The sequence below is a fragment of the Myotis nattereri genome, assembly GCF_964212035.1.
Source record: "Myotis nattereri genome assembly, chromosome: 2".
Lineage (NCBI taxonomy): Eukaryota > Metazoa > Chordata > Mammalia > Chiroptera > Vespertilionidae > Myotis > Myotis nattereri.
The window spans coordinates 13153757-13181591 of NC_138076.1; the positions used below are offsets into that span (position 1 = coordinate 13153757).

Consider the following 27835-nt stretch of genomic DNA (forward strand, 5'->3'; position numbering starts at 1 on the left):
TCCCGGACTGCAAGAGGATGCAGGCTGGGCTGAGGGACCCCCCCACAAGTGCACGAATTTAGTGCATGGGACCTCTAGTACTCATAATAAACATCCAGTAACAAATGTTGGAGAGGATGTGAAGAAAACGGAATGCATGTAACTGTTGGTGGGTATGCAAATTCGTACAGCCACTAAAGAAAACATTGTGGAGATTTCTGGAAAGTTAAGAATACAATGAATGGTCATATGTTCTGGCTATTTCATTTCTGGGGATTTATCTGAAGAATACAAAAACACTAATTTGAGAATTGTACACTTGAAAGCTATATAACTTTATTACTCAATGCCCCCCAATACATTTAATTACAACACTAATTTGAAAAGATTTTTTTAATGCACTCCCCTAAGGTCATAACAGGATTATTTATAATAGTCAAGATGGAGAGACAATCTAAGTGTCTATCCATGGATAAATGGATAAGGAAGTGGTATACTACTCATTCACTATCTATTAATAGAATACTGCTCAGTCCTAAAAAGGTGAAATCTTGACATGTGAGACAACACGGATGGACCCTGAGGGTATTATGCTATGTGAAATAAGTCAGATGGAGAAAGACAAATACTGTATGATTTTACTTACATGTGGAATATAAAAAATGAACAACAACAACAAAAAAAAACACCAGAAACAGACTCTAAGATGCACACAACCGATTGGTGGTTACCAGAGGCAAAGGGGATGGGAGGAGGGTAAGATGGATAAAGAGGATCAATTGTATGGTGATGGATAGAAATTAGAACTTTTGTGGCGAGTACTCTGTAATGTATACAGATGTGGAATTATAATGTCGCACATCTGAAGTTTGTATAATGTTATAAAAAATGTTAGCTCAATAAAAAAGAATACATTCAGAATGGAAATTTTGAAAATTATAATTATCATTAGTGGCCCAGTGCACGAAATTCGTGCACGGGGGAGGGGGGTGTTCCTCAGCCCAGCCTGCACCCTCTCCAATCTGGGACCCCTCGAAGGATGTCCTACTGCTGGTTTACAGGGATCGGGCCTAAAACGGCAGTCAGACATTTCTCTTGCAATCCAGAACTCCTGGCTCCTAACCGCCTGCTTGCCACCAAATGCCCCCCCTGCCAGCCTGTTCACCCCCAACTACCCCCCCTGCTGGCCTGCTCACCCCCACCTCCCCTCCCCACTGGCCTGCTCACCCCCAACTGCCCCCCCCCCGCTGTCCTGATCACCTCCAACTGACCCCCACTGATGGCCTGCTTGCCCCCAACTGGCCCCCATGCTGGTCTGCTTACCCCCAACGGCCCTGCCCCCCACAAGCCTGATTACTCACAACTGCCCTCCCCTCTTGGCCTCCAACTGCCTCTACCTCGGCCCCGCCACCATGGCTGCGTCCAGAAGAACGTCCGGAAGGTCTCCTAGAAGGTCTCCCAGTCTAATTAGCATATTACCCTTTTATTAGTATAGATAGAGGCCTGGTGCACAGGTGGGGGCCGACTGGTTTGCCCTTAAGGTTGTCCTGGATCATGGTGGAGGTTCCCTTGGGGTGTGGGGTGGCCTGGGTGAGGGGCCTGTGGTGGTTTACAGGCCGGCCATGCCCCCATGGTGTGAGGGTCGCTGATGGGGGAGGCGTGGCCAGCCTGGGTGAGTGGCTGATGACTGTTTGCAGGCTGGCCATGGCCCCAGGCAACCCAGGCTCCCAGACCCTCCTTGAGCGGAGGCCACAGTGGCTCGAAGCAGGTATCTGGGACTTATTTATCTTCTATAATTGAAACTTTATAGTCTTGAGCAGAGCCCACAGCCAGCCAGGGCAGGCAGGAAGCTTGGCTTCCTCCATCGCCAGGGGCAACCCAAGCCTCCTGTTCGCTCCAGCTCCGTGGCCACCGCCATCTTGGTTGGGTTTATTTGCATACTTGCTACTGATTGGCTGGTGGGCGTGGCTGGTGGGCATGGCTTATGTTTGTAGCAGACGTATGGTCAATTTGCATGTTTCTCTTTTATTAGATAAGATTGTTAAGACTATAGGCCAGTGATGGAGAACCTATGACATGCGTGTCAGAGGTGACACGTGAACTCATTTTTTTGGTTGATTTTTCTTTGTTAAATGGCATTTAAATATATAAAATAAATATCAAAAATATAAATCTTTGTTTTACTATGGTTGCAAATATCAAAAAATTTCTATATGTGACACGGCACCAGAGTTAAGTTAGGGTTTTTCAAAATGCTGACACTCTGAGCTCAAAGGTTTGCCATCACTGCTATAAGGCAATATAATCCTTAATGGCCATTTGTAAGTTTCCTGACACAGGAGAACAAAAGACCAGGAAAAAAGCTTGCTGGACACCAGTTCCTGAAGATACCTGATGGCACACCTGCATTCCAAGCCCACTGACTCATCCTCCAAATGTAGTGATGACGAAAGTTTCCTGCCAGTGACTTTATATAAAGATGAAACTCCAGCTCCTGGGGGCTGCCATCATCAACCCGATCTCCCCTTGGCTTGGTGCTGTGCAGCCCTTCCCTTTGGATATCCCACCTCCCATCTCCTTTCCCTAAATAAGATCAATTTTTCTTTACGCAACGTTTGAGATGGCTATTTAGCTTGCCCACACACACCACCATGTTCGTCTTTCAACCATGTTACCAGATTATTTAGAATCACAAGATAAATACTTAAAATGAGTGTCATCATTTTTAGTTGTAACAAAGCAGTTTCTAGAGCTCTATGTTACATTTAATATATACAGAACTTCTTCCTTACAATCTCCCACATGCAGTGTGTCTAGTTTTTCCCACTATGCATAGCTTACACCCAGAAGCAACAATGGAGTCATGATTTATGATGCTGTTTCTGCTGTATAGAGGTAAAAAATCAATGTGCTGTAAAATTTATCATTATTAATATCAGCTAGAAATAACATATGTATTCTTATATATAATGCTGTTATTCATGCTTAAACTACTTTTATGTTGCCCTACAGACCTTTATAATTGATGAATTTTAAATTGAAACTAAAAAAGAAAATATAGATCTTTGGGTACTAAAAAGGTACTTCAAAATAAAAAATGAATAAGAAGGAATGTTTTAGAAATTAATTCGTATATTTAATAATTTTGGTTTTAAAACTTGTCAGAGGACATTTGTCTTGAAGAAGGCCTCTTCTCCATGGAACTAAATCACTGCCTTTTATCTGAATTTAATAGGATGTGCACTTCTCACAGGAGCACGTCGTAGTCTATGGGTTCTGCATAAATGCACTGCACTCTGCTATCGGGGATGCTGATTTGAGGATGTACTTTGGTTACCATCATCAGTCTAGAATACAGTAAGCACCAAGGTTCGCTTTGAGCTGTTCTCCTGTTCACCAAGATCTCTATCAGCTATACCACTCACTTCTAATTGTTTGATATAAAACTAAGTTTTTCAGTCTTATGTAAAGAACCATGGAGACATAGATTCAAGAAAAGTTGCCACATTCTGCCTAACACACCAATCAGACAGTCACTACAAGGCTCCTATTTGTTAATTTTAAAACTGCCACTGACAACAGCTAATGATTGTTTTATGTTATTCTTAAGAATGATATGCACAATTTGTCCTTCAGAAATGCTCTGCAATAATTGCTATAGTTAGAGACCTGTGTCTGTTAAGCTTTTAATAGGGTATTTTTGTGCTTCTTAGCACCAAAGGAGATGTGGATGTGTCTAAAAATGTGGTTGTGGATGTGGTTGTTCATAAATACAAGAAATATATATTTGCTAGAGCACAGGTTTGGTGGCTGTGATCAGTGGAGTAATGTCTTCTAAATTGTAACATGTGGCATTACTAGTACTTAATGAAATAGACAAGATAATTCCTTTGCTCTATTCTCTAAAAAAAAAAAAAAAAGCATGGCTGGGAAGGTTCTAACTTCTTTTTGTCAGTTTTCTTTTTTCTTTTTCTTTCTGAGAGGATTGCTAGTTGACTCCTTTTAGATGTTAATCTGAAATTATGCTCCGTAGAGTGTGAAGTGGGCATATGTAAAGACAATAGGAAAAATGGTCCTAAAAGAGACGAGTAATTAGCACAATTTATAAGAGTTAAAGTTGTCACAGGAGCTCAAAGAAGAGGAAAATTCACTGAAAGAATTAAATAGAGTATTTACAACCGATAAACACACACCTGCTCTCAAAGGGCAAATATTTTTTCTTTTCTGTTTTTTTCTTAATTGTATCTTCAGTGCCTACAATTCTGATATCAGATCAAGTTGCTCTTTGGGAGTTTATGTCTGCATTTATATAGTCAAATACTTAAATGGATTTTTAAAATATCAGAAATCCTAGGATTGAGACTGAGACCTCCCTTTGCTTCAGCAGTCAAAAGTAGAAGCCAATAAATAAAATAAAAATGTCACATTTTAATTTTCAAAGATACACATTTTCCCCACATTTATTATCTCTAAAATCAGGATACATCTTAGAATTGCTGGTATGTCATTTATGAATTACCATTTTTTAAAAAATTGTTGATGGAATATCAGATCAGAGTGTATCATGACTGCTGAGGTATTAGAAGTGATGAAATAGGGCATTTTGGTAGTGTGTAATATTTTCTTGGTTTGCAGTTTATTAATTTTTTACTTCTTTTGTATGGCTGCTGATCATTTACTTTAATATGAGTATTCAGAGTTTGAAGGTGAACTCATTAGCCCTTTAAGTGTATATCCATCTCACTCAATGTGTGGTACTCAAAGGACTAAAACCTTTCTCAGGCACTCCAAAAAGCTTGAATTAGTTGTTTTCTGGAAAAGTATGTTTAAGATGTTTACACTGTTATAAATTTAAAAATCATAAATTACTTCATTAACTTTAATATGGTGGAATTAAAGTTATCTAAAGGTCACCTTTATATCTTCATGTGCCCCTTATATACAATTCTCTTATTTTAAGCTTATTCTAAAGGGGTAAGGAAGAAGGATCTGATGAGAAAGAGGCACTAAATATCCTATAAAAAGGACTAAGAAGCTTGTCATGCAGATGCTTTAGAAAGTTGTGCATTTGGTGGAAATCTCCTAAGAGATGACATTATTTCAGGCATAGTGTATAATATATTATTTTGGGTGTACATGCCACATTTTATAGAAAATTTATGCATTTATATTACAAGTAAACTATATAACGAACAACTGTAGTCAGCAGATCATCTCCATTATTATTTTTAAAAGGAGAGAGTTGCCCTTTCTGCTATTAAGAGAAAAAGATCACTTTTTTTTCCCTCTAAGGTGATAAAAAATGATTAGAACTCAAAGAACAACTTGAGTCCTCTCTGAAGCAGTTACAATTCCCCTAAACACTCAGGTTGAGTTTTAATTGTATACAATTTTCATTCTACTTTCAGTTTTTCCTCTTTTGTTAAAATGCATTGTGCTTCCTCTATGCACCTCAGAATTTTTTTTCCTGAACTTGAATACTTATTCTGTATTATTGCAGTCACTTCTTTGTTGGAGAGAACAGCTTATATTCTATTTACTCCCATTTAACAATGATATGGCATCTACAAAGATAAATCCTGTAAAGATAAATCATTATTATCACCTCTTCTATTCCCTGATTTCCCATCTGTAATTTAAAGAATTGGTTGTGGGTAGAGAGCCTATAAATAGTTCAGAAATACTACTTGTAAGTAACAATATCTGTAAATAACCAGTGACTAGATAGATAATTGAAAAGCTGATTAAAAACAAAAATATTGATTTAAAAAGGCATCTGGAAACTAATGAAGAAATACCAGTCCAAGATTCAAGGAAAGAAGGAATCCCAGACTGGCAGGTCCTGGCATTTAGAGGCACATCACCCTGGGTTATTGTTGGAAAGGCTGAGTTTTGCTTTTGAGAGTCTCACAAAGCTAGTGTAATGGCGTTAGGAATCTAAGTCTTACCAAAAGCAAAGGCCCTAGTGAATACCCTTTACTTTCAGTTGGGAGCTGATAAACTACATCTTTGAGTAAAGCTAAACCAGAAGTAGACAGACCTTTGCAGGGACTACCTGATAGGGTTCAGCTTTGAATCATTTTAATCTTTAGAATTGAATGGAAGTAACTACAGGTTGCCTGTCTATCCAGGTACCTAACAAAAACATTATAATTCTTCTCCAAAGAAAGGTGAAATTCGCGCCCTGAGTAATTTTTACAAATATAACATCTGACATGAAAAAGAAAGCAGGCACACCAATAGATGAGGCATCACGAATGACAAAGCAAAAAAGCTGACAACAGGAACGACTTTACAAAGAGCCCTAGAACATAAAAACACAGACTTTAAAATAACTCAGCGTTCTTCCCACGATATAAAAGAAACAATTGAGAATTTTCAGAGGGAACTAAACTATTTTTAAAAATGAAAAATTTGAAACAGAAAACTACAATGTCATTACTTAACATGTCAAAGGTTGCAATTTAAGAAGAAATGCAATACAAATGAAGAAGGAATTCATGAACTGGAAGATAAATCAGAAGAAAAAGAAAGAAAATGCAAACAATCACATATAAATGATATAGTGAGAAAATCTAAAGTTTGTTGTTGGACTTGCAGGAGAGGAGAGGAAAAGTCAGATAAGTGCAATATTTGAAGAAATGACTGCTGATAAGAATCAAAATTAATAGATGACATCATGCAACAGATCTAAGAAGTCTTATAAACACCAAGTCAAATAAATGAGAAACACTAAATCTTAGTGTACATCTTGCAGAAATGCATTTTGGTATGTATTTTTTGAATAGCTTAGAAAATGATATTTTTCAAAGGTCACATTTCCTAGTTAAGACTTACTGACGTTTCACTTTGTACGCCTCATATGCATCTTGTGTTCAACCTGCAGGCATTTTGGCCATGTTATACAGAGGAAACTTGGGGATCTTGAATCTTCATTCATTTATATTTTACAGCAGATCTGAGATCTTATTCTGAGAAGAAACCCATTACTGTCAACAGATATTCCCTTTGTTTGACTCAGACTGACTTTTCATGTAGGATGGCTTTTTACTCAGAATTGTGGCTAGTTCATAATCTCCCTCTCTTAGAGATTCACTACGCAAAGGAGCTTGAGTGACTTGCACACATTCTAAAGTAAAGACACCTTTATTTGCCTAGACCTTAAACTTCCAAATTTGACATTAGAAACCTTGTGTCTAACAGTAATGATCTTGGGACACCCCTTGGGAAATATTGTTAAACTCAATCCCCTATTATTAAAATAAGGACATGTGATTCAAACAGTTAAAGTGGATTTATTAAGGTCCCACAATAAATAGCACAGCAAAGAATACAAGTTTGCTTGCTTGTTATTTCTTGTTATTTGGTTTGCTTTTTTTTTTCTAAACAATTATGTCTTCTAGTGGTTGCTTAATGTTTTATAATACACATCTATTAAAATAAATTAAAAATCCACTAGCTAAGTGAAATGACTTGTAAACCTTTCAGCTATTTCTTCTGGTAGAAATCTCTATATTTCTAAATTATATGTGTGTGTACGTAGCTATACTACATCTGTTCCTTCAGTTTAATTAAAATGTATTTAATTAGGATAAAAAACTATTAAGACTGTAGCTTTTCACCGTAACTAAAAAAAGAAAACTGTATTATAAGTAATATAATATATTACATGTATTATAATATACTATAATACATATTCTGATTTATTGATTCTATATTATATCTATTAATGTGCAATGTTGGGTTAAGATGTAGTTCATTTAATAGCAACTCATCTCATCCTCAATTTTTTCCAATGAATTACAACACAAATTTAAATGTATCATGAGCTACTTAGAAGCATGTTGTTCATTTCCAAATATGTAGGAATTATTCAGATACCTTTCTAGAATGAATAATTTAATTCTTTTTTGATGTTTGATCACTGACAGCTTTGGAGCCTCACCCCTTCCCTCTTTTCCTCTGCCCCTATTTGTAAAAACTGATAGAAATGCCAGGAACTCCCTCTATTAATGCTTACAGGGAAGTTCCACCCGTGCAAATCCTGCCCAGGTCCACCCCAGCACAGTAAAAACCAGAACCAGCCACACTTCAGGTTGCTTCACTCTAGAAGGAACCTGAGCTTTTCCCTTGGAGCATCTCTTTGCTGTTTACTATGTGAGTAAAAACTGTCTTTCATATTCCTTGATGTCTGTGTTATTCTTCCTGACATCCACAAATTCCTGGGCAGAAAGGACGGCCCAGCTTCCAGCAGGATATATCGTAGGTCCCCCCAAAAAATGTTTTCTGCTATTCATTCCATTCTGCTCTAATTAGAGAGGATATGATTTAAATTCTTTTGAAATGGGTTGAGATTTGTTTTATGGGCCAGCTTATTTTCCATTTGGAGTGAATGTTGTTGTTGTGTTTTTTTTAAAATATATTTTATTGATTTTTTTACAGAAATGAAGGAAGAGGGATAGTTAGAAACATCGATGAGACAGAAACATCGATCAGCCGCCTCCTGCACACCCCCTACTGAGGATGTGCCTGCAACCAAGGTATATGCCCTTGACCGGAATCGAACCTGGGGCCCTTCAGTCTGTAGGCCGACGTTCTATCCACTGAGCCAAACCAGTTACGGCTGGAGTGAATGTTTTATGAATGTTTGAAAATAATGTATTTCCTGCTATTTGTGGATGGTGGATTCTATAAATTTCAACTAGGTCAAGTTGATTTGTAGTGTTATTCAAAACTTTTACATTCTTAATGATTTTATTTCCACATTAATCACAATTTCTTTAACATTCCCGTGTGATAGTTCCAATATCTTTCTCATTTCTGGATCTGATTTATTGATTATTTTATCTCTTATGTCTCAGCAAATATATTGGGACTAAGTAAATGCTAAAATACATAGGCCACTTTGGTATTTGTTTTCTGTATCTTTTACACTTTTTTTATTGATCTAGTTTTCCATTAGTTCTTTTGTGTTAAGTACATATTTTATAGTTTATCAGGTCTTTTCTGGGTGTTTGCTCAGTCCTGCACATGTGTGTGTTCTTCTAGATTCTCAGAAGTATATCAGAACTTACCAAAACAAAAGACAAAGTTATACAATTATTTTCTAACTTTCCATATCCTACTGTCTTTTCTATTGATTTCAGAGAATAAGGGGGAGAGAGGGGGAGAGAAAGAGAGAGAGAGAGAGAGAGAGAGAGAGAGAGAGAGAGAGAGAGAGAAACATCGATGAGAGAGAATCATTGATTGGCTGCCTCCGGGATAGAGCTCACAACCCGAGCATGTGCCCGTGACCTCCTGGTTCATGGGTCGATGCTCAACCACTGAGCCACACTAGCAGAGCATTTTCTAGCCTCTTAATATTGTTCAATATATTTTTTAATTTTTTTTAAAGTGGTAGGATTTGGCAGGATGTTCTGAGTTTATTAGAGGGCCATAGGGGACCTGATTAGCCAATAACCTAATAAAGTTAAAATTCAATTTATCTTAGGCTTCGCCAACTAAAGATTTTGCTCTAGTAAATGAAAAACAAACAGAAAAACTTTCTCAGAATTATGGTCTAAGATATTAAGAGACCTATCCAGCAGGAGATGTTTTGGGTGGGATCAGAATGACACAAGAAGCAATGAAGCCTTATATTATCAAGAGTCAAGATTCTCTAATAGCTGATTATGCTTGCAATAAACAGACACATATAAGTGATTCAAATGAGTTACACAAATATAAATTATCTAATATTTCTCTATTTTTTAAAATATAAAATGTCAATACCATACACACATCTTGTATTTACTAAAAATGGTATTTGATTTATCCTTCTCCTATTTACCGTGGTTGAAAAACCAACATTTTTCAAATATGAAAAAGTTCAACAGGCATATTTAATGAAGGGAACAAGAGCTTAATTAAGTGCAACATAGAGAAATGATTGCTTAATATAAATAAATGAAAGCAGGTTCTATTTGCATTTCAGACATTGGTATGAAGCATTATTTTTTGAATTGATTTTATTGAAAACTGCAAGGAGAAATTTTCCACTGAAGTATTTAATTCTGACAGCATTTATTTCTCACTGCATCTTCCCAGAACTTTAATAGAATCAAACTTTAATACTATACTCTGACCAAAGAATATATTTCTTAGTTGTCTGAATATTAATATATCGTTAACTGTAGTTAACAATATGGAGGTACCTAAAAATAAAATGAGGTTAAAGTATAAACTTTATAAATAATCTGTAGTATGTTGTTTAGAAACAAATAAACTCTACTGCTTTCAGAGGTTATTTTGTTGTATTTGCAAACTACTATCACTATGTGAGGCAATGCAATGTTATACAACTGCCACTGATTATTTCCAACAAATGTTCCTGAGGAAAAGACTACTTGCAGTGGGTGAATTCTGTTTGAGATTAAATAAAGACAATGGTTGTGAGTAGCATATTTTTCTGAAGACTTTCTGGACAGGTGAAATAATAAAAATTGTTTGAGAGTAAGGATTTAAAAGAGCTCTAACCCTATTCTGGCCCATAATGTTTATTAGGCTGTAAATTTCCAGGCTATTGTAGTTTGGGAAGAAGAGACTTGAAATTGGGTAATTTAAAATGTCACAACATTTTATGTTTTTACTAAGATTTAGACATTTTTCTTGAAGAAATGTTCTGTGGATTGGTGCAAGCTTTTGGTTAATTTCTAGAGTTTTGAGAAACACTATTTTGACAATTGTTGGCTATTTCTCTTTGCTTTACAGAGGAGAAAATTTTGGAGGTACTTACTCTACCGTTTATTATCACATCTGAATAAATTTATTTTAAGTAAACTTAATCTTCTAGATCCAATATACCATTATTATTTTATAGTGCCATTCTTTTACTGGCTATTCACACTTGAAAGGGGACAATTTTATTCTTGCCTACTAAAAGATAGTATAGGAATATTAAAAAATGAGTTGCCTTACATTTTTTGACTACTGTTATCATTATAAGGTAAGATTTTAAGCTGGCAGACTGGATGAACTGATTTAAAATTATCATTAAATTCATTTTCCAGGCTGAGTGTTTGTGAGTCATAGGATTGAGGATTGGGTGGGTAAGCAATACATAGAAAGTGGAGCATTTTACAACCTCAGGATTGCTCATCCCATTATTATAAAAATAATCACATTTTGGACAAAGAAATAGGAGATTAGCCCTGTTTTACATATACGAAAATCTTTTTAATGTGAATCTTAACATAATTTATTTGCATTCTAATATCTACATCTGTAGTCAAACTTTTAAAATATGTTGCTTTGGTTGAAATGTATGATGACATTTACCTTCACAAAGATATGTGAGTAAAGGATGATATATTTTAATAATATATAAATTCACTTTGGGTATTATTATTTGATACTACACCAAACTGTACCTGTGTTAGTTTATTAAAGGCTAGTTTTAATGTGCAATATGAAAGTGTACCAACGACTGTATGTTTGTATTATGTCACATTAAAATTTACTGGTTACCTTGAACTGCAAATGGCATTTTTTACCCAAGTGTGATCTGTACCATTGTGCATTAGACATTTAGAAAATATTGGTTCCATGAGTTATATATTTTCTAAATATTGACACATTTCATTATATAATCTTTTTTAAAAAGCACTAACCATCTCATATTTGAAATCTTTCAGTATTAAGAAGCTGTCAAATTCAAAGTGACTGCTACAAGGGACATGTTTTGTGTTTTTTTTTAAGAAAATGGCTGCCAAATATTAAATTTGAATAACCATAGTATTTTTGCCAGTGATTATTTTTTTCAAGTAAAAATATAATAATAAAAGTGTAATATGCTAATTAGATGAGATGTCCTTCCGGACGACCTTCCGGACGAAAGCCTGGGGCGCAGCCTCAGGATTGAGGGATCCAGGCAGCTGCTGAGGCTGCAAAGGCTACTTTTCTTTTTTATTTTTTAATTGCTTAAAGTATTACAAAGGGTATTACATATGTGTCCATTTTATCCCCCCGCCCTAGACAGTCCCCTAGCCTCCCCTATCCCCCAGTGTCTTATGTCCATTGGTTATGCTTATATGCATGCATATAAGTCCTTCAGTTGATCTCTTACCCCCCTACCTCCTGCCCCCCAAACCTCCCCAGCCTTCCCGCTGCAGTTTGACAATCTGTTTGAGGCAGCTCTGCCTCTGTATCTATTATTGTTCAAAAGTTTATAATGGTCTCTATTATCCATGAATGAGTGAGATCATGTGGTATTTTTCCTTCATTGACTGGCTTATTTCACTTAGCATAATGCTCTCCAGTTCCATCCATGACGTTGCAAATGGTAAGAGTTCCTTCCTTTTTAGAGCAGCATAGTATTCCATCGTGTAGATGTACCACAGTTTTCTAATCCATTCATCTACTGATGGGCACTTAGGCTGTTTACAGATCTTAGCTATGGTGAATTGTGCTGCTATGAACATAGGGGTGCATATATCCTTTCTGATTGGTGTTTCTGGTTTCTTGGGATATATTCCTAGAAGTGGGATCACAGGGTCAAATGGGAGTTCCATTTTCAGTTTTTTAAGGAAACTCCATACTGTCTTCCATAGTGGCTGCACCAGTCTGCATTCCCACCACCAGTGCACAAGTGTTCCTTTTTCTCCACATCCTCTCCAGCACTTGTCGTTTGTTGATTTGTTGATGATAGCCAGTCTGACAGGTGTGAGATGGTACCTCATAGTTGTTTTGATTTGCATCTCTCGGATGATTAGTGATGCAAAGGCTACTCTTGCACAAATTTCGTGCATCAGGCCTCTAGTTTTCGTATAAAAAAGTGTCTCCTTCAACTTACATCTTAAAGTGTCAGACAAGTGCTTTTTCCAGAGACAATCAGCATAGAAGAATTGTGTGCAGAAGTGTTCCTGTTGTTTTGCAGAGGCTTTTTAGTCTGATGTAGTCCCACTTGTCCAGTTTTGCTTTTGTTGTCTGTGCTTTTGGTGTTATATCCAAGAAATTATTGCTAAGACCAATGTCAAGAAGCTTTTTCCCCATGTTTTCTTCAGAGTTTTATGGTTTCAGGTATTACATTTAAGCTTTTAATCTATTTTGAATTAAGTTTTGTGTATGGTATAAGAAAAGGGTCAGCTGGGTAAAGAAACTGAGCAGACAATCCTTCAAAGAACACACAGAAATCCTTCTGGTCAGGGAGCATGTGCAGAAGCAGCCAACAGATGTGTCTCTCTTACAGTGATGTTTCTCTCTCTGTCTCTCCCTCTCCCTTCTATTCTCCCTAAAAATCAATGGAAAAATATCCTCCAGAAAGGAACAAATAAACAAACAAATAAATACAAATATAATAAAATAAATTTCCATTCCAAATTACATGTGGCATGTATTCTTACCAGTTCTTTTCAGGGGGTATTTATCATATTTTGAATTTCTGAATAGATTCACAACAAAATCATTACAGCACACTCTAGAATAAACAACATAGAACTCTACCTTGTAAGTACTTGGATCATCCTAGCATGCATTAAATAATATGTAATCTAAGCAATATCTTAAAATATATTATTTTTCTCTCAAAGATAATGCATAAAATACAATGATGATAGTAATGTTTTTAATTATAAGAATGGCTATCACTTACATATTTATAACTCTGCATCAGACACTGTATTTAATATTTTACATATATTAAATCATTTAACTTTCATATCCTATTATTAATTCCATTTTACAGATGTGGTTCCTGAGGTACAAATTGATTAACTGTCTTACTCATGGCCACATATCTGGTTTGTGATAGAATCAGTTTTCAAACTGTGGTATAATACCTCCAGAATTCAAACTTTGGAAATAGAAGTTTAGTTATTTTTAAAGGATTAAATAAAAGACTAAGCAAAGAAACCAAAAATAAATACTAGTGTTTCAGCATAAAAAATGATAATGATAGAGAACAAAAATTTATTTATGCTTGACAGTATAAGTTATAAAAGACAATCCAAATTCTTCCTGTTGATTAATTTAATATTCTCACAGTTCATTAGCTTCTGACATGGTAGAATCAGATGCAGTAAAAACGCCATTTTGTAGAAATTTTACCTTAAAAAGTCTGTTGAAATAGACTGAAAATACTCTCTAAGGAATCTTGGATGATATGCAACCAAAGCTGCTGTATGATAGAATAAGGACACCAGAGCTCTAGTCCTGATTTGGAATATTTTAATGCAACCTCCAAGGACCTAATTTTCTTCATCTATAAATTCCTCGGGCTGAGCAAGATGACCTTCAATGCCCTTGTCATCAACTTGAATTTGTGATAACTTTGTGGAATGACAAATTGTTATATGTTTGGCCCCGGTCAGGACATTGACATCCTCAGGGAATTATTGGCAGAAGGACAGAGTGTTGGCCTTACCAGCATGGCAAAAGGCCTTGGGCTCCCCCAAAGTATCACATTAATGATTCACCTAGGAAAGCAGCCTTGTTGGTGTATCAGCCTCTGTTTAGTGTTGTTTCTGCTTCGTGCTTTGTGCTTTTTACTGGGAGCTTCTTGCTCTGAACTGTCCCTTTACCTTTGAATTTTATCTTCTTTAATTTCTTGTGAAAAAGCTCTGAACAGAAGTGATCAGGACTCCCACCTTATCACTTGTCTTAAAGTTGGCTTTCTCCCCGAGCTGGTTTAGCTCAATGGATAGAGTGTCTATCTGCAGACTAAAGGGTCCCAAGTTCAATTCTATACCTCTGAGTACTGGCCCCTGGTCAGAGCATATGCGGCAGGCAACCAATCAAATGGATGTCTCTCTCTCACATCGATGGTTCTCTGTCTGTCTCACCCCCTCTCTTCCACTCTCTCTAAGAACCAATGGGGGAGGGGGGAGCAGGCTCTTTAATTTTAAAAACACACAAAGGGTTTTTCATCTTGAAGGGTGTTTGCTGGTTTGTGTTCTGAAGGAGTGCACTTAATACCAGTCTTTGCAGGTGACGCTCATCATGATCTCCGCTACTCAAAGTGATAATCACTGGACCTGGTTGAGAATTACAATGCAGAAAGGATATTCAAGTAGAATCTGCAGACATCTTGTGACTATTTCTGGTATTTAAGTTTCTCATCTTTCATAACCTGATAGTCATTTATGACAGATACTGGGAGCCACAAGAAATCGCCACAATCCAACCAGAATTATCGAGGTGTCTCATTAACAAGGATCAAATTAATGCCTCACAAAAGGAGAAAAGTACAGACACCAATGCGGGATGATCTTAAATTAAACCTAGACGTCTTTGGGCCTTTGAGCCTTTTGAAAGTCTCTTGAGCATTTTTAAATAGAAATAAATTCAGGCTTCACTAACTTGGTCTGCTTTTGGATGTTCTTGTTTGTTCCCTGTTGCCTCTGAAAATTCTTTTTTCCTGCTTTCAAAGTCATGTCATCTGGCCCTGGCAGGGTAGCTAAGTTATTAGAGCATTCTCTTGATATCCCAAGGTTGGAGGTTCGATCCCCAATCAGGGCACATACAAGAATCAACCAATGAATACACATAGATGAGTGGAACAACAAATCCATGTTTCTTCCCCCCTGCCCCATGTCTCCTCTAAAATAATTAAAACAACAACAACAAAAACAACAAAAAAGCTTCCTGATTGCTCAATCACAAATTAACCCAATTTTGATGTCTTCTCTCTGATGCTCAGGGATTTGAAATATTAATGCTTGATTTGGTGAATTTATTTGACTTTTTTCTCACAGAAATATTTGTATTTTCTTTTTTAGTCACTCCAATGTCTGTATATTAATACTATTTAATTTGATTGCATTTTAATTATAATTAAATATGACTAGCTTAGATGAACTTGGCTAAATAAAATAAGCTAGACACAGAAGGGCAAATACTACATACTACTTATATGAGAATTCTAAAATAATCCAATTAATAGATCATTTTCTGAAATAGAAATCCCGAAAGCCTATATTTTGAACTGCTATGGAAATGAAGGAAGAATATTTGAAACCCTTCCTATCTATGTATAGTTCCTAGTACTTCAGAGCCAAATAGCTTTGGAAAGAAGAGGTAGGGCTGTTGTCAATACCTCATTTTAGCATGCATAACTGCAGTGGTGTTTTCCTCAGGAAGTATTCACTTAGGAAGTTTCTTTCAGTCTGAAGGTAAGTTCATCCTATATAATAAAGAGGTAACACGCAAACTGACCATTACACCCTCACACAAGATGGCCGTCCCCATGTGGCCACAAGATGGAAGGCAGGGGAGGGCAGTTGGGGGTGATCGAACCGGCAGGGGAGCAGTTAGGTGTAGATCAGGCTGACAGGCAGAAGGAGTTAAGGGCAATCAGGCAGGCAGGCAGGCAGGCAAGCAGTTGGGAGCCAGCAGTCCCTGTGAGAGGGATGTCCGACTGCTGGTTTAGGCCTAATCCCACAGGGACATTCTCTGAGGGGTCCCAGATTGGAGAGGGTGCAGGTTGGGCTGAGCTGAGGGGCCAACTCCCGCCCCCCCCCCCCCGCACAAATTTCATGCACCGGGCCTCTAGTCTTAATAACAAATTTAAATAGGAAATCAATAGTAATACAAGTTTTTGCAATTAATTTAAATCACGCATTCCCTCCCTTAACCCTTTTCGGTCCAATGTCCAGGCTGACTCCACAGACCAGGCGAAAGGAGCAGGTCCAACGTGGAGCTGAGGTCGACACCACAAACCGCTGCGATTATATGCATTGTCAATAAGGTGCTGGGTTGCATGTGGGGAAATGTTTCAAAAGACACCACACTATGAAATGTTTTAAAGAATAAACTCTTTGATTGAACATGCTTAATAATATAACCAGTGAATTTTTGGTTTAAACTTTAAAATAAGAACATTAAAAAGTTCAACATTCAATCCTGTCAATTAATTTGGACCAGACTGTTTGAATTTTAAAAATAAAATTGGACCACAAAGGGTTAAGATATTATTTCACTAACTGAAGTTTTATAATGCGAGGATTTGCTAAAATGAAGTTAGGCTAAATTTTCTGAATTATTTTAAAAATATGGGTTTACACAGTTGTTTGTAAACATTTTTTGATATTTCTTTCAGTGTTTTTCTCCTACTCCAAAAAGATGGTGCCTAACCTTGCATATTCAGCTACTGGATACCTCACCTAATTATTTAAGAGTTAAATAGGAGCAAGGAAAGATTTCAGATTTTTTTTTTCATGCTGAGCAGAATTCCTTTAAAAATAAATAATAAAAAAACAAAGCAGAAAAGTGTGTTAGGATTGTATAATGAAATTTTTAATATAAAGATCCTGAGCCTTCTTTTGATGTGCACTAAATAAGAGAGCTAGTAAACTGGTGGTTGAAATGTTTCTGTCAATAAAATTGATGTTATTTCACACCACAAGTATAAGGTTCACCTCTTTTCACAAATCAGAATAAGGAGTTAATTTGAACTTGTCAATGCAACAGTGTATGTCATAGTTCACTGATTTTTCTAATGACAGTAAAAGGTGCTTATATATTTCATAGACAAACATTTTGAATTTTGAGGTTATAGAAAAACGTTCACATAAACCACATTAGTTTTTTTAGAAGGAAGAAAATATGTATAGGTTTTTTATAGTCCAATTTTATTACAGCAACTAGAGGCCCGGTGTACGAGATTTGTGAACTCGGGGGGGGGGGTCCCCCTCAGCCCAGTCTGCACCCTCTTACAGTGTGGGAACCCTCGGGGGATGTCAGTTGGACATCCTACGCGCTGCTGAGGAGGCAGGAGCGGCTCCTACCACCACCCCTGTGCTCGCCAGCCATGAGCCCAGCTTCTGGCTGAGCAGCATTCTCCCTGTAGGAGCGCAATGACCACCAGGGGCAGCTCCTGCGTTGAGTGTCTGCCCCATGGTGGTCAGTGTGCGTCATAGCAACCAGTTGTTCCACAGTTTGGTTGATTTGCATATTAGCCTTTTATTATATAGGATTACTTTAAAACTTCAGAATTTAAATGTGAAGCCATTATTTGAAAGTTGTTTGCAAGGGTGGAATTGTTTGAAGACATTTATTCAGTTCTTACAAAGTTTCTTTAAACTTGGAATCATTACAAAATATAATATGACTTTAAAATCTAATGATTTTCTACTGAGTGCACTGCTGTGAGGGTTAGGAAGTGCATTCGTTCTGAATATTATCTTGGCTGCCTCACTGAGAAGTCACAATACTGTGTGTTTGTCAAACAGCTTGAAAAGCTAGACAGTGCTATTAGGAGCAATATGGAACTGATAGGTAGAGAGATTATTCTTACCTACTGCTTTGTGATTTGGTAAAGGCATGGCAGTGAAGTTTTTTTTAAAATATCCTTTCATTCCTAATGAATTGTCATAGTAAGATCTGCAGATTGCTTTTTTAAAAAATTGTTGTATAATCACAGCAGTGGTAGAAAATTTATTTCAGAAACACAATATCTGGTAATCCCTGTAGAAGACATTTGTAAAGTGATGTGAGAAATGATGAACTTTCCAAATATAAGACAAATAAATTTTATGTACTCCTCATCTAACCATTCTTTCAGTGCTTCTTGCTTTCCTGTATACATGCAGTTTTCTAAACATTATTTTGATGTCCTGTTCAATTAAACACTTTATTTCTGACTATATCTACACCCCTGCACCTTTTTATATTTCCTCACATAAAATACAAATATTAAGACTGAAATTTTAATGGTTTCATAGAATAATTAATATAGTAACCTCTTAGATATTTGGTTTATGGAATAATAGGGCAAATGTGTAACTTCTCATGAGTGTGATTAGGATGGAGGTTAATTCTGCTTTACTTTCCAATTCTTCATTGATACTATCATAATGTCTCATAATTGCACTTTTTAGCCAATTAAAAAGCCACAATGTTGTACTTGGAATTCAGAACAGAAATATGTAGGCTTTCTTTTGGCTAAAGAAGGAAAGGGAGGGAGAAAGTGAATGTCATTTTTCATTTTCAGTATTGCAGTTCTATTACAGCACATAGATTCCACTGTATCATAGGACAGAGGTTTGGGGTACAAGATGTATAAAATAGGTTGGAATGTCATCCGGAGTAATAACACAGATGATATGAGGCTCAATAATGCAAGACCAAGAGAATTTGGAGACATTAATTTATGTTAATTTAAAATTTCCTATGTTACATTAATAATTATATAGGCCTGAGATATATCCCTTTGCACAGTGAAATAATCCCAAAATAATGCCAACATAATTAATAGCTTCTGCAGACCTGGTTGACTCCCCATTCTGGCAATAAGAGTATAAGTGGAGGAGGGACCAGAATATGAAAATACCTTCTCCCACTTCACACGCCACAGCATAGCATCTTTACCATCATATTCCAAAGGGAAAAAGTCTTTGCAATAGAAAAGAACACAAAATGTGAGAGTATCTAAGAACACACAAATATTTAAATGAAATGCAAGAGGCGTTTCATTTGGTTTAATGACAGTGTGAATAGTGGTTTTTGTACTCCTAATGACTAAACTTGTTTTCCAAAACCATAGAAATAGTATAATACTTCCTTATGCATCTTCCAGTAAGAACTACCTGAATTACTTCAGATTATATCCCTCCAGCATGACACTTCTTTCAGTGGCTCTGGATGTGTTTTTTAGAAGGGGAAAGGACATTCAGGGATTAAAAATTGAAGTCTAGATACTCTTAGAGTAACATTCTGAAGAATACTCACAAAAGGCAGCCATAACCCCCCATCTGAGTTCCCAAATAGAAAGCCTGGTTCACTTTTAATTTCTTCCTTCACCTTCATCCAGTTAATTTATAGTAAGTAGAATAGCAATATTGAACTGTATCCTAAGGTCAATGAGACTTTATGACATGTCCAGAAGGTATTGCTTCCAAGGTGAAGGCTGACCAAATATGATGTCACCCAAAAGCGAAAGGCAGCATGAAGGAGCCCTCTCCATCTTTCCAACTTACTTCTTTCTAAAGAAGGGAGATCAGATATTTGACTCATTAAATATATGGCTCCTTTCTTGTTCTCTTTTCCTCAAGGATGAGCTACACTCAGTTGGGCTGAGCCTACCTTTAGTGCAAGTTCCCTGTGGTAAGCAAATTAGACCTGGCCAAGCCATTTCTTTGCTCTCTGTTACAGCTTCTATGCTTCTCCCAATATATGTCAGAGACCCATAGTCACCATAGGTTCAGGAATGGTGCAGGAAAAATAGGATCCTCCACTGTTATTAGGGTCCATTCTGGGTTTTCTAGTGTCTTTGCCATGGATCCTTGTGATGATGTGACAGGGTTATCTGCAATTCTCTCTGTAATTTGTTTGCACAGAAACCTTGAGGTGAGCATGGTGCACTCTGAAAATAACTGTATATTAGCACAGGAAGGGCATTATAATTGGGAGTAATACTTTCAGCTGAGAACTGTCTTGCACTGATGGCTATGGACTACTTTTCTGGGGCTTCAAGTGAACTTATGTTTGAAATAGTGGGATGTAGGTTTTTGAAAATCAGCCTATAAATCACACAGAAACACTGTATATCAGTCTTATAGCTATTCATTAATGAAATTAAGTAATTAATTCTAATATAGTAATTTACTTGCAAATGCCCATACACAACTGACTGTAATAAACTGAGTACTCTGAAAGCTCAATAAATATTAAACTAGAAACTTCCAAGAATGTCAGGTATGTGTTTACATATGAATAAATGCTTTAAACAAACTAAATTGGTATAAAGATAACATTATACTTCAATAATATAGCTGTCAATTTTTAAATGGTCTTACTATTGTAGGTCCATAATCAAAGAGGTTAGGAGTCCCAAGCTATAAATATATTCCAATCCATTCAAATTATGGAAGTATATAATAATTTTAAAAAACTGTTTGAAAATAGTCATTATTAACAGTGAAATGTTTAAAAAACTGGCTAAACTAATGACCAAACAATCTCTATATAGGTGTTTATAGATCAACCCAAATATTTATAGAGCAACCCAAATGTTAAGTACAAATGGTACAGCAAATAAATTGGCACTGCTGCTGGTTGCCATTTAATTTCTTTATAATATGGCTTTCTGATGCTGCATCTGTGAAGATAGTTCCTACAACAATGTGGGTACCCCAGAGACTATGATGGATCACTTTACTGCGGCCAAGATCATCAAAAGAGAATCCTAAATGTTGATAGCATTCATCTGTTTCAAAAGAAGTGTTGTTTGTATACAGGATGGGGCAAAAGTAGGTTTACAGTTATGAGTACACAAAACACAGACTTTATTCTTGTGTTATTATTTATTATTATATTATTTTCCACGGGAACAACTATAAACCTACTTTTGTCCCACTGTGTCTGATCCAAAAAGTACCAAACCAAGGATGGGTCAATAAAGTCAGCCAAATAGCCTTTGGCTCCAAGAGTGTAGCATATTTCCCTAGCACCACTGATGAACATTTTTAAGAGCATGTCTCTTTCATTATCTACCTCCTCGCTCCAAACAGTCACATCATTCTCAGTTTTCTGTGTTACATCGGAAGCATTAGTTTGTTGGAGGCCACTTCTGGAAACAGAATTGAAAACCTCTTAGCAGCAATTTTGGACATGTTTGGATTGTGCACTCTACGCTGGCACCTTCTAAGTATGTTTCTGCACTGTTAATTTCTTGTGCAACAAGTGCATCATTACCCTGAAATTCATTCACATATTGTGCCGTTGCAAACTCGTATCTTTCACTTGATAAAGGTTTTGCTAGAACATCAGGTTAAGTTATATAAACCTGGCTGTTCTTCTGTGACATGGTCCCAATCAGGTGACAGTCAAAACCTATGTTCTCAGACCATATTGTTCAAGAGCATACATAGGGAGGTGCAGTGGTCACATGACTCACCAGAAACTGAAGATCCTCCAGTTAAAAAGGCTTTAGATTGACAACAATTTTAACTAAAGAGCAAAATCCTGGAAGTTACGAAACTTCTCTGGCTCATTTACGGAGCACATTGGCCATTTCTAGAGGAGAGAGCAGATGCAAAATTTCTTTCCCAAAGTTGTTCTAAGAGCTGTGGCTGAAAGATGGAAGAATTTGGAGGGGTTACCATGGTTGGAAAACAACCATACCAATTACCACCACTGCCTCCAGCTGTCTAGAGTGAATTTTCTTAAAATCCAAATCTGAAAATAGTTTCCTTTATACTCCATTTATTATCGATTGCACTTAGCACAAATCTAAACTCATTAACCTAACATACAAAGTACTATCATACTTACTCTCTGATTTTGATGGCATCACACTTCTCACAGTTTTATTATAATGTAATCTAATTTAATACTTTTAAAGGTCCTCATGACTTCCCAGATTCCTGATTTTCTCTCTGCATCTCAGTCTTTACCATTGTATCTTTCCTGCCTATGTCTTCCTAGTGCCTTAATATCGTCAAATATCCTTCATCAGGAGTTTCCTTGCAGAAGAGTACCATCATGTTAAAAGGTAGGTTAGCAATCCCACCTACGTGCTCTTCAAGTGCTTATCTTTAAAACTGCAATTATTGGATTTAATGGTAACTACCACATTAATGCCTATAAGCTCCAGGTGAAAACTGAATGTGTTCACTGATATTAGTGGAATTGGGAAGGTCTTGGATTCAAAGTCAGATTATATAGGTTCATACCCTGAACTCATAACTCTAAAGAGTTCTAAGTGCTATATGATCTAACATACATTGTTTTCAATAAAATCATTATGTCAATTAAAATATTTTTTGTAGGTTTTTGCCAATAAATTACAAATTAAGATAGAGCAAGTTTGATTTAGTAATGTACACAAATGTCCTTTCTTTCCATTGCAGAGAGAATGGTTAAGTAGGTATACCATACTTTTTTTGTTCATACAGATTTATATGTGCTATAGGACAAATATACATACAATTAATACTTGGAATTATCATTTTCATCAAATTTGGGAACTTTTCCACCTTATTCTTTCAAATGTTTTTTTCTGCTCCCTTTTCTCTCCCCGCATCCTTGACTCTCATTACACATATGCTAGTTTTGTCCCACATATCTGTGAGGTTTTATTTTCATTCATTTTTTTCTTTCAGTACTTCACACAGGATAATTTCAATTTATTTCCCTTTAAGTTCACAAATTCTTTCTTCCACCCACACATATCTGTTGTTGTTTCTAGTAAATTTTTCATTTCAATTATTTTACTTTTAAGCTCCAGAAATTCTATTTCATTCATTTATTTTATAATTTCTTTTAATTGATATATTTTATTTGGTGACATAGTATTCCCAAACTTCCCTTTCATTCTTCAGACACAGGATTTTAAAAAAATTTTTTTTAACATATGTAGAAGAGTTGATTAAAATTCTTTGTTTAGTAAGTCTAACAGTTAGGTTTCCTCAGGCAGTTTCTATTAACTGTATTATTTCCTATGTGTGAGGTATCCTTTCCTATTGCCTTGTGTGTATTATACTATTTTTTTAACTGGACATTTTATAATGTGACTATTGTGGAAATAAAATTCCCCATCTTTCCCAGAAATGTTGTTGCTATTTGTTATTGTTTATTCTGTTTGTTTTGCAACTTCCTTGTAATAATTCTTCAAAGTCTATATACTCTGCCATGTGCAGTCACTGAAGTCATGGCTCATTTAGCTTGCTACAGAAAATGATTGTCTTTAAATCAATCTTTCCTTGAAACAATGTCTTCTACTCTTTTCAGAGGGGCTGTGTGTGTGTGTGTGTGTGTTGAAACATGCCTTCATCATTCAAGCACTTTAATTCTGTGCTTTAGTCTTCAGTCCTTGTGTGTTCAAAACTTTAGTTCAACCACAGGTGAAATCTGGGTGAGTCCATCAACCTTCTTAATTCCATCACTGGTGAGAGATTAGGGCAGTGATGGCGAACTTATGACACGCGTGTCAGAGGTGACATGCGAACTCATTTTTTTGGTTGATTTTTCTTTATTAAATGGCATTTAAATATATAAAATAAATATCAAAAATATAAGTCTTTGTTTTACTATGGTTGCAAATATAAAAAAAATTTCTATATGTGACACGGCACCAGAGTTAAGTTAGGGTTTTTCAAAATGCTGACACGCCGAGCTCAAAAGGTTCTCCATCACTGGATTAGGGCTTTCTCAGGTCTTCTTGGGTATGTGCAAAGTCCTTCAGATGTATGGGCTGTGTATATTCCCAAGAATATTTTGGAGCTTTTAAAAGTCAACTATGAAATGTCATTCTCCAGATCTTCCTTTTACCTTTTAGGCTACCATCTTGTTTGCCCCAACTGTTATCACTGTTCAGATGTTAAGCAACTGTTTTCAACAAATGTCCTGGTAATAAGGCTTTCCCCACTGAATATACTCTGGATCAAGTGAAAAAAGAGAATCTCTGTTAATAGATCTTTTTCAGGGAGCTTCCAGACAGACAAAATATATGGGATTAAGCTTTCTGAAGAGCTTCAAACTCAGTTTTGTCACCTCTAGGGGCTGCTAGGCTGCTTGGTTTCATTGTTACCATGGCTGCAAGGCTGCTCCTGGTCAAGGTTATTATGGAGCTGGGCAGAGAGGGAAGGGGATAGAGCAAGTCAAATTGGGATAAGGTCCTTGCTGTTCTTACTGATATTTAGCTGTTTTTATTTGTTTGTTTGTTTTTTGTTGTGAGATTTTTAAATAAATGGTCCTCAGGTTGTTGGAAGCCTTTGGTTAACTTTGTAGTTTTGAAAATGTTAATTTCAACATTTTAAATTAATGCTCTCATTGCTTTTAAGGAAAGACAGATTTTAGAGGTCCTTATTCTGCAATTCTGAAAAATGTTCCTCTCTAATAAGTTTTCACACCTTTTTTTACACTTTTTCACTGGGCGATGGCATGGGTGTTGAACCCATAAACTCTTGAAAGGAGGAATTTGCTTACTTACTTAAGTTCATCTTCTCTACTCCTGGCTAATCCTTTCTTTGAACTCTATCCTCAAATACTAGTAGCTCAACTACTAACAGTGTTATGAAGTGTTTAGGGTCAGTGCAGATGTTTTAAATTGAGTTTTGTTTTTCCCCACATATGCCAGAATATATTCCTGGGATCATATATGCTCTTGGGTAACCGTGTCTAACTTCATCTGGAGTCATTTGGTACTGATATAGTAAAGCTTTTGAAAATCTGTCTCAATGTCTTTGTGCTCTTCTAACGAAGACAAATTAATTTTTTTCTCAATTCTTGTATGGTTACAAGGATATAAAGAATATTATATACAGCAAAGCAGTAAACACATTCTTGGTATAAGTCTTTCAGACACATTTAAGAAGGCTGGCAGTTTCCCTAGGATTTCCTTTCTCCTGTTTTCTATTGCAACCTTGCACTGTAAGCTCCAGTAACTACAATGTTATTACCATAACTCAATAATGAATGGATGTCAGATCTTTTCAGTGGGAGTGACTCCTTCAGAGAAATAATTATCACTGGAATGCAAACATGTGGAAGTAATTTTACTTTAAAATAAAAAAGTACAATTTAGTAGTTCAGTGATTGTTTAAAGAAGGGTAAGTAAGCATCATCATAAAACTGATTAGTACCAAGTGAATAAAGCATCAACTTGCAGTTGATTTTGTAATCCGATTAGCTTATCTTTTTCTCTTAGAGTGAATGCATGGGGAGAAATACACATTTATTTTACTATGCATCTTTTTGAGTGTTCAATTAAAACACAAACAGAAGCTAGACCAGTGGTTCTCAACCTTCCTAATGCCGCGACCCTTTAATACAGTTCCTCATATTGTGGTGACCCCCAACCATAAAATTATTTTCGTTGCTACTTCATAACTGTAATTTTGCTACTGTTATGAATCATAATGTAAATATCTGATATGCAGGATGTATTTTCATTGTTACAAATTGAACATAATTAAAGCATTACAAAAACAATATGTAATTATATATGTGTTTTCCTATGGTCTTAGGCGACCCCTGTGAAAGGGTCGTTCGACCCCCAAAGGGGTCGTGACCCACAGGTTGAGAACTGCTGAGCTAGACCAACCCATATGTCAGTGGCCAATTCTCAGTTTCCTTAACTGATAGAAAGTCTTCTGATAAAAGTTTCTGTATCAAGGTTGAGCCACTTACTCACCACTGTTTCTCAATTACTTTCCTGGCAAGACAAATATGTTTTTGCATGCAGAAACTAGTGTTCTATTTAATTATCTCTGCAGATACACTGCATCAATACAATCTTAATTAAGAAGTTCTTCATGTATCTTGGAAGTAATCTGTTCAGTGACTCTTGGAACATTTAGGTAAGAAGACATCTCCAAGTAATGTTTCAAATTTCTTTTTCCTTCTTTTTTCTCTTCAGCCAAACAGACCCCTAAAATTCCTTTGACAATACATACTTATTTTATTTAGCTACAAAAATTGTATATATTAATCATATTGCCTTACATGTTTACAATAATGCTGTTTATATGTAAGAACTTCTTTCTTTTATAATATAATAATATATTCTAATTAAAAAATAATATTGGAATTATTTCAGTTCCCCCACACTCTTGCTCATATTTGTTGTAATGTGTGTGGAAATCTAATAGTGTTTTCAGTATGATTTGTGATCACAGATCATAGTATAATTACTGGAAAATAAATCAGAATCATGCTTTTGCCATTTTAGGGATAACATAATAATAGGCTTAAATAAGTCCTAACATATTCATAATATCAAGAGAAATGATATGTTAAAATACATTACAAACTATTAAGCACAATCCAAATATAAGGTGAAATGACTAATTTTAATACTAAACTAAGTATGGTTACTGAACCTGCAGGTTTTATGTAGAAAAATGATATAATATTGAGCAGAAGCTATAGTAAGACTAGCATTTTAGAAAATAAAATAAGTTTTGATTTTATTTCTAGATAAGTTGAAAAAAGGTTAAATACTGCATTGTGCTAAGAACAGGTAAGGTTCCCAAAACATGACTTTTAAAAAAATGAATTTCTCAATAAAATCATTAAAGTAATGAGATTTTCCTTAAAAATACAATCATTAATACCATGGTTAAAATACATACTCATTGTATGTATTTTTGGCTGTTAATTTTCAAAGACAAGAATTGTTGCTATTATACTTTTAGGGAGAAACTGTTTTGGTCCATTAAAATATTCCAGAAAAAATAAAAGCTTTTGCAAGTATCAGTAGAGCATGAAAATTATACTAGTGTTAAAGAATAGATCACTCCAGTAATAAACTAAATGAAAATTTACGCTCATTTATTTCACAAGACAATCAATACCTTTCTTATAAGCTATCATATCTTTACTACTAATAGCGTATCATTCTTATGAGGTCTCAGATGAATACACATTTCTATTGTTTTTCAGATTTTGTTTGCTTTCTGCAAAGCTAAAACTGACCTAATCTTTTTCCCTATTCTTTTAAAAAAATATTTTTATTGATTTTAGAGAGGAGGGGAGAGGTATAGAAAGATAGAAACATCAATGGTGAGGGAGAATCATTGATTGGCTGCCTCCTGCCCGCCCCCTACTGGGGGGGTATCGAGCCCGCAACCCAGGCATGTGTCCTTGGCTGGAATCGAACCTGGGACCCCTTAGTCCATAAGGGGCACTCTAGCTAGGGCCTTTTTGCCTATTCTGACCTCATCTTTCAACATACAGATTAAAGCTGCTTATCTCATTGAAAAAAATCTCCTGTTTCTCATAAAATATAGAAAATAGGAAACTTTAACTTGGGGGAACTGATTAGAAAATTTAAGTATATGTTGTCTGCTTATCATTTCTTTCTTGATCTACAAGGGTAATTGCGATTAAATTTACCAAACATGCTTGAAAGGTGAGAAAGAATTAAAAAATAAATGCTTGT

At 35.9% G+C, this 27835-nt stretch overlaps 1 pseudogene across 1 annotated transcript; it reads right to left on the bottom strand.

The window, feature by feature from the left end:
- Window positions 1–20963: 20963 nt before the first annotated feature.
- LOC308512634 (methylmalonic aciduria and homocystinuria type D homolog, mitochondrial-like) lies at window positions 20964–21922 on the bottom strand (annotated as a pseudogene). Its single transcript has 2 exons — window positions 21329–21922; window positions 20964–21204 (listed from the first exon to the last, which is right to left on the bottom strand). The product of its transcript is annotated as a methylmalonic aciduria and homocystinuria type D homolog, mitochondrial-like (transcript).
- Window positions 21923–27835: the final 5913 nt, after the last annotated feature.